This window comes from Manis pentadactyla, chromosome 6, assembly GCF_030020395.1.
Source record: "Manis pentadactyla isolate mManPen7 chromosome 6, mManPen7.hap1, whole genome shotgun sequence".
Lineage (NCBI taxonomy): Eukaryota > Metazoa > Chordata > Mammalia > Pholidota > Manidae > Manis > Manis pentadactyla.
In genome coordinates this window covers 134,009,404-134,017,349 of record NC_080024.1, presented here as the reverse complement: position 1 = coordinate 134,017,349, position 7,946 = coordinate 134,009,404, and the positions used below count along the sequence as shown (strand labels likewise).

General features: G+C 53.4%; 1 long non-coding RNA gene across 1 annotated transcript; it reads left to right on the top strand.

Annotated features, from left to right (window-relative positions):
* The first annotated feature begins 3,130 nt into the window (after positions 1-3,130).
* Positions 3,131-7,326, top strand: LOC130684248 (uncharacterized). Its single transcript, XR_008998437.1, has 3 exons — positions 3,131-3,344; positions 6,061-6,157; positions 7,228-7,326. It is a non-coding gene; the product is annotated as an uncharacterized LOC130684248 (long non-coding RNA).
* The last annotated feature ends 620 nt before the right edge of the window (positions 7,327-7,946 follow it).

Below are 7,946 nucleotides of genomic sequence, written 5' to 3'. Positions count from 1 at the left end.
GGAGGGGTCCTACAATGAAGTGTTTTCTTAAAACTTTAGTTCATTCATTCATCCACTCAACACATAGTTTGAAATGTTACTCTGCCCGGGGACTGCGTGCTGTGCTGGCCCCGCTGGTGGATAGGACTGACAGGACCCCTGCAGTCATGAACCTCATATTCGGGGCATTCTAGGTTCTGGAGGGAGCAAGCCTGGGGAGACCTTGCTGAAGAGCTGCCTGGGAGGAATGAGATGAGGCCTGTGACCAGGTGATAATCTGCCATCGGGTTCCCCGAGGCCCCTGGCCTGGTTTGGGGGATGGGATCCTGGTGCACCTGCCCACTGAGGACACTGTACGAGCACGTGGCTGTCACCTTTGTCTCTTGCATGTGGTATGGGATTGGGGTGGTCATCAGAGGATGGGGTGGGAAAGCCCACCGCTTCTCTCTCTGTGACATGAGCCATATTGCGAGTCTGAGGTCAGTGGCTTTCTTCTCATCTCTGAAACCCAGAGCCTGGCACATAGTAGGCATGCAGTACATGTCAGTCACTGAAAGATGTTACCCTAAGGATTGTCTGCTTGGGCTCCCTCCCTTCAAGCACTTTGTCTTTACCCCATTTAAAGACGAGGCCTAAAGAGGTTTCTTGACGTGCTCATGGTCACAGGCCCTCCTCAGTTCTTACCTCTTCTGTTAAGCTCTCTGTCGTCATTCCAGATCACAACTGGGTTGACTTTTTCCTGAATTCTTAGAACAGTTTGCCTGAATTAGTCGTTTTGTCATCTCAATAATAATAGCATCTATTTTCAAAAACTGTTTACTATCTGCCTAGCACTGTGCTGTTTGAATCATTCAGCCCAGTCCACCTTCACACATCTCTCTGAGAGAGATACTTTGATTATTCTCATGTTAAAAAATAAGAAGTTTGGGCATACAGGGTTTAACCAACGTGCCCAGGATGCACAACTAGTAAATGCAGGGATTTGATGGTCTGATATAGAAGCTTATGCTTGGAAGCAGGTGTGTTCAGGTGCAGGGAGCACATCTTAGGTTTTTTTGTTTGTTTGTTGTCTTTGTTTTTCTCTTTGATCTTCTGCCCATCCCCAGAGACCTGGCATTTGATTGTATTTGGTTGATGTTCAGTAAATGATTTGTTGACTGACTGTGATTTCACCTGGAGCACTGTCAGGCCGAAGATTACCACTAGGTGGTGCTACACTCCAGAGAGTGGATGGTGGCTGCTCTCCAGCCTGCAAGAGGCCTGCTTGGGCAGCTTCTGGCTCTGGGAAGTAAGTTCAGTCTATTTACAAGTGGGAAGGCTTGGGTGGGTGGAGGAGTCCCACCTTCTCACACCTCCTGGGAAAAGAAGGGAGGAGAAAGAATCTATTACCCCAGCTGATACCTGACACTGCCTCCCAGAAAGCAAACCCTTAGAAAAATGAGTTAACCAGAAAGGAGAGGGACCACAGAATGGGGGGGCCACTTACATTGCTGGGGTGGAAACCAGTTAGGTCAGAAACAGCTTATCAGAAAAGCAACCTATAGGGCTCTTGCCAGAGAGGGCCTGGCTTTCCCTCCTGCTCAGGACCACGGATGCAAATGGCCAAATCAACCTTTTACTTCCAGTCCCCTCAAGATAGGTGGTTCCCCATCTCCCAGTGGTGCTTTCAGGCCAATACTGAGTTCTGTCCTGGGAGAGATGTGTGAGGTGACTGATTTCAGAGCCTGACCATCTGGACCCTCCTGTCTGCCTAACCACCTGGTCCACATTCCTCTGCTTCTCTCTGCCCCAGTCACATTTTGATGGAGAAACAAGGTGAGTGTTATGGCCGGGATTGGGATGGCAGAGCTCACATGTGGGCAGGTCCCTGAGGGCTGCCCTGGTCAGAGAGGCCTTCCTGCAAGAGGAGCTCCCAGGGGGAGGTGGGATGCCAGGACTTGGTGTTCAGCAGTAGTTCAGTTTAGCGGAAAGAATGCAGGACACAGGATACAGGATATCTGAGCATGACCACAGATAAGCTGTGGGCAGTGACTGCATCTGGGCCCGTTCCCTCTTCTGTAGGGCAACCATACAGTTTCCTGTCTACACCAGGATGATCTTGAAAGTGAGTATTAATAATCACCCTAGGACAACAGGTGGAAACTGGAGCAGCTGTCTGGGCAAACAGGACCTATCACCCAGCTTATCTGTAAAATGATGTACCTTCTAAGTGCCATCTGACTTTGACATCCTTTGATTTTTGACTATGAGGGAAGCATGATGCAGGAACACAGAAATGATGCCAGAATGTCCTGGTTTTGCCACATTCTGAGATGCATAGAAACTTTGTATGGAACTCACTCATTGATCCTTAGATCCGATCAACTGATCTGCCTATTGATCCCTGGATTGTGCAAATACAATAAATCCATATGAAGCACCCCAGGTCTCAGGCCCTGGAGAGTTGCAGACACACCCTGTCCTCGGTGAAGAAGTGAGGCTCCTTCTACATGCCTAGGACTCTGGTGTGGCGGTTGGACCCTTCCCTCCCTCCTGTCCTGTCCCAGCTCTGCCCCCAGGAGCTCTCAGCCTGCCTGTGCTGCTCCCCTTGGGCCCCTGGTGCATGCATGTGTCTCCCTGGGAGGATTTCTGGGAGGCCACTGGGATAGATGCTGTTCTGTCTGGCCCTGCTTTGCCCACCCTTCCTCATCCACCCCGGTGTCTCCGTCCTAACAACCCCATGACGGATTGTCCCACAGCTAAGCTAATTGCCTGCTGATGAAATACTGTGGATTATAGGGAAGGAAAGTACATAGCTCATTAACTCAAATCCAGTACCTCCCCCAGGCCTCCTCCTTCCTCCTTCCCCCTCCACCTATTTCTGGAGAAGGGACTTGGCCAGAGGACTTCCACCTCTTCCCTTTGAGGACTTCTTGGGTGAGGGAGAGATTTGAGGGCAGGGGACAGTTTTGGACACACAGGGAGTCAGGCCAGGGTGTGAGATCTGCAGGCCTCACATGGCGCAGGCTCCACCAGCAGAGGGCGCCAGGGCAGAGTGCGGCCCTCCTGGAGAGGAGCGTGGGGGAGGGTGCTTCCTCTTCAGGCCCTTCCACCCGGAAGCTGGGAGAGATTTCTCCCTGGAGACCCTTTCTGGAGCAGGGAGAGGACTGGCCCTGCCAGGAACCAGGGTCTTGCCCAGTGATCCCCGGAAAGCTCACTGAGCTGCAGCTGCTTGGTGTGGAAAGAAGAGGAGTTTCTCTGGAGGCTGGGGCAGCCTTGCCTTGACCTGACCGCCAGGATTCTGGTCTCAGCTAGCCCGGGCAGTTGGCATCTCCAAGGAGAAGAGGCTGGGGGAGCCCTGTTCAAAGACGCAAGAAAGGAAACAGGTAGGCTGAGAAGATAATGTCCTCCATTCAAAGGCCCCCCTGGGGTCAATGGCAGGAGGGGCCCAGCAGAGCCCCTTTCAGAGGGTCATGAAGAATTCATCAGGCTTTTGTATCTGCCTGCCCATGAACTCTGAGCAGAGACAATGGCTGACCTGGGGGCCTTTGTGTCCCTCCCCACAGAGGCAGTGTCAAATGTTGGGCACATGTGGGTGGGGAGCCTGCCTTTCTTGGGAAAGAGGCAATCCTGTAACTTGAAGAGGAACACAAATTCAGGGCTAATTAGTTGGAAGTTAAATTTTCCGTGTGGTTGGGCCAGAAACAACTGGGAGTGGGGACCTAAAGTCAGGAGACACCACTGGGAAGCGGGAAGGCGAGTGGCACTGTGTGCGCCTCGGTAAACCTCACATCATGCAGGGAACAAGGAGAGTCCCACAGGTACTCGTCAGAGAAGCCGTCAGCCAAACCACCCAACAACCAAATGGCGGTTGTATGTTGGGTGTTCTTCTAGTGGTGGGGCAAGCTAAACACTTGCCTTAAGGTGGAGATCGAGGAGGCTCTTCATTCTACAAATGGTTTCTAGAACCCACATGTGCTTCATATTGTGTCATATCCAATAGTAATGTATGTAGTGCCTGAAATTCCACCATTAGAAATTCATTTATTTGTATTTTAACTATTTAATTAATTTAACATTTATCAAATGTTTACTGGACTTGCATTATGTGGTAAGTGCTATTTCAGATATGGGGATACATGAATGAACAAAGGCAAAATGCCTGCTTTTAAAGAGCCTCCAGTCCAGTGGCAGAGATAAAACTAATGAAATATGTATATATATGTCAAGTAAAGAAGTTCTGTGAAGAAAAATCAAGACAGGGAGAGGGATAAGGCATGATGGGGATGTTCTTTCAGATACGGGGGTCAGGACAGACCTCTTTGAGGAGGGGCATTGGAGCAGTGATTGAGAAGCTGGAATGGAGTTGGCCATGTGGCTCTCTGGGTGGGGGGCACCATAGGCAGAGGAAAGGGCCTAGGTAGGACTGTGCTTGGTGTCCACATGCCAAGTGGGCCAGTGTAGCCCGCACACAGTGAGCGAGGAGGAGGTTGAGAGAGGACGAGGCCGGCAGCCCAGGGTGTGGATCTTGGGAGCTGGTGGAAGGACTTGGCTGTACCTCGGAGTGAGATGGGCCGTGGAGGTTTTGCATGGCAAGCGACATGATGTGACTCATGTTTTACCGGATCACTGGCTGCTGTGCTGAGGATGGGCTAGAGGTGGGGGTACAAGCGGAAGCAGGGAAGCCAGTTAGAAGCTACTGCAATGGTCCAGATGTGAGAGGGTGCCTCCAGCCTCCTTGGAGATGACACTGCCTCTGTGTGCGTGTGCGTGCAGGGGTTCCCTTTTAGGCCCTTCTCAACAGTCCTGGAGGGGAGGTGCCTGCTGCCTGGCTCTGCCCAAGCCTGTCCTGGAATGGAGATGGCGAGGCCCCCTTGAGAGTGGAAGCATCAGAGCCAGCCTGGGAGCCCAGAGGCCTGGCTTCTCCTTCTGGCTCTGACTCACTGGGTGTTGCCAGCCCTTTGCTCTGTGCCTCTGTGGCTGTTCCCTCCTCTGTGATGAGTACATCAAGGGAACAGTCTCTTCTAGGCCAGGTGTAGGGGAGAGGAGTGTGACCCCCTGTACTCTCCAGGTGCCCTTGGTAGGAGAAACAGGGAAACAGATGCCTGGGGCAAATGATAGTGGGGCCGAGAGTGTTATTTAAAGTATGCTGGGAGCCTGTGGGGAGGAGGGGCTGGACTACCTCTGCCTAGAGTGGGGAGAGAAAGCTTCCCAGAGGGAGCAACTGTTAAAATGAGGTGCAGGACAAGGCAGTTCACTAGGCAGGTATGAGGGAACCGTGTGCCAGGCAGAGAACAGCAGGTGCAAAGGCTGGGAGGTGGGAAAATGGAGGAATTAAAGAAACTAATTTAAAATGATAGACTTTAAAAGCCAGAAGAGACCTGGGAGATCATTAAATCCAGTTGTTTTCAAACATGTTTTGGTCTTTGCCCAAGCATGATGTGTGGAATTCCATTCTATAGATCAGATTATACTAATAGCTAACAATTATTGAGTGTTACTGAATGCCAGGAATTTACATGTGTTGGGCCCATTTGTTTTCCCAGTAATCCCATGAGTTGAATTACCATTATTAGCACCCTCATTTTATAGATGAGGAAGATAAGGCACAGAGAAGTTAAGAAACTTGCCCAGTGTCACACAGTCAACGGAAGAGCAGGGTGCAAACCTAGGCAGTCTGGTCCCCAGATGATGTACGTGGCTTCTAGGCTGAGCAGCCTCTGTAGGTGTGAAGGTAGAGGCTGCTTATTTTAAGGGGGGCCCAGAAGCCCCAGTCCCACCCCATTCAAACAGTTCCCAGGAAGCCCTGGGACACATGGGGAGAACCCACCAGCCGGCGGCCCCCTCCGAAGACCATGGACTTAGACCAACCCTTCACTTGATGGAGAAGCAGTGCCCCTCAGGCTACACCGTACCCTCCAAGGTCGTTCCGTATTTACAGAAGTCAGGGTGGGGGGTTGCTTCCTCGCTGGGGAGTTCACACTTCAGGTCAGGGATGTCCACTTCTTGACCCTTTGGGTGTTTTTTAGCCTCAGGCTTCAGCCTGTCGGAGAGGTCGTGTGGAGGGTAGCCAAGGGCACTGTTTCTCTCCTTGGTCTTCAGGTTTCCTCCAAGACTGGAGCGCTGTAGGTGCCAGCTTGAGGGGAGAAGGCAGAAGCAGGCCACTCCGCGGACTCGATGTGGCTGATGACTGGGACAGGTGGGAAGGAGGGCAGCGTGTGGAGGGTCTGTGGTCTCTGGGACCCCAGCAGAAAGCACAGTGCCCCGGCATCTGCCTGAGGTTGGGGTGACACCCCTTCACCCTCCCCCCTTGGCTTGCTCCAAAAGGCAGAGGGTGGGATGGCTCAGGGGCAGGAGGGGGTAAGCGTCGTGAGGGCTGGGGCAGGGAGCAGAGGTTCGCTCTGTGGTGCACACCCCTCCCGGTTCCTCTTGCTGAGAGGGAAGCTGGCATCAGAATCCATCTGAGCTCCTTGGGTCCTTATTCTAAACCTCCAGCATCAGCTTCCAGGAGCTGGCTGAGGCCCCACCTCCTCCAGGGTACTCCCTGACCCCCAGCTGGCAGTCTCCTCTGTCCACTTTGCATCAGGGGACCCTCCTCTGCTTCTTGCTGGCACCTGTGGTCACAGACTTACACCTGACTTTCCCACCCAGAGGGTGTACCTATTGTCATCCAGCATGTTCTAGTTAGTCATCCATCAAGCATTTATTGAGTGGCTTCCAGAGGCTTCCAGCACTATGTACACGGGGCAGTGAGCCAGCCCTTGGGCAGCTCCCAGTGTATGTGGGGGGATAAGAAGAAGGACTGGCAGAGACTGAGGACCAAGACAGTGCCTATTGTTTGGTCTGAGGAGGGCTGGGAAATGGACATGGACTGAGGGTGCCACTCACTCTGAAACCTGCGGCTGACCCCAGGAGCGCTTCAGAACTCCATAAATCCATCAGGATGACAGGGAAGCCTTCTTAAGTTTTCTGACCCGATCGAAAGCAGTCCCGCCCATCCAGGCCAGGCGGGGCTCTCAGAAGCTGTAGTGGCCCTTTCCTCAGAGCATTCCATCTCCCCTATAATGCTGAGCACCCACGTTTGAGGAAGGCCTCCATTCATTGGGCTTGTCTGTTCCAACCCCATTTCCAAAGCAATCCCCAAATCCACAGCATTCCGAATCCTGAGGAATCTTTAGAGGCTCACTTACTCCATTAACCCATTATTATTTTGACCCCGTTCCCTCTTCCTTGAGTCCAGCCAATGTCAAGTTGGTTCCTTGTCCACAGTCCCCTGGAGAAAGGCAGAAGGCGAGGATAAAGTCCCAAGAGCCACTGCTCGGTTCTCCGAACCTCCGTCCGGCCAGTCCACAGGCCAGTGAGGCAGCGCGGACACCAGGGGGCGCCCGAGCACCGGGGTTTGCGGTCAGGCGGGCGCGGGCGCGGGCGCGGGCGCGGGCGCGGGCGCGGGCGCGGGCGCGGGCGCGGGCGCGGGCGCGGGCGCGGGCGCGGGCGCGGGCGCGGGCGCGGGCGCGGGCGCGGGCGCGGGCGCGGGCGCGGGCGCGGGCGCGGGCGCGGGGCGGTGGCAGCTGCGTTCCAGGCTCCGAGCGCCGTTCTCTGTTAGGAGGGTAATTTAGAGCAATTACACCGATTATTATTGCTTTTCTAATTAGTGCTTTTCCTACAGAATTAGCCTAGTGTTTATTAGGAGATGCTTGTTGCCAGCAGCTTAACTGCTTCGCTGCCGAGCACGGGACGCCGCGAGCGGGGAGGGGCCGCGCCGCCCATCGCCGCGTGGGGCCTGTTGGTTATGTGGTTTCGCATAAAAGCACGGATTAAATATTCATTCCGCTTTGTTACATATAGCATTAAATTTTTATCAGCTGTATGTTTTCCTTGAAGTTTTCCCTGCATGTTAACATTCAGCGGGCTGCAGAGAAACTCTTGGGCCTTGGTGGGTGCGGAAGACAGATGGCGACCCCGGGGATATAGGGGCGGAGGGCTGGGGT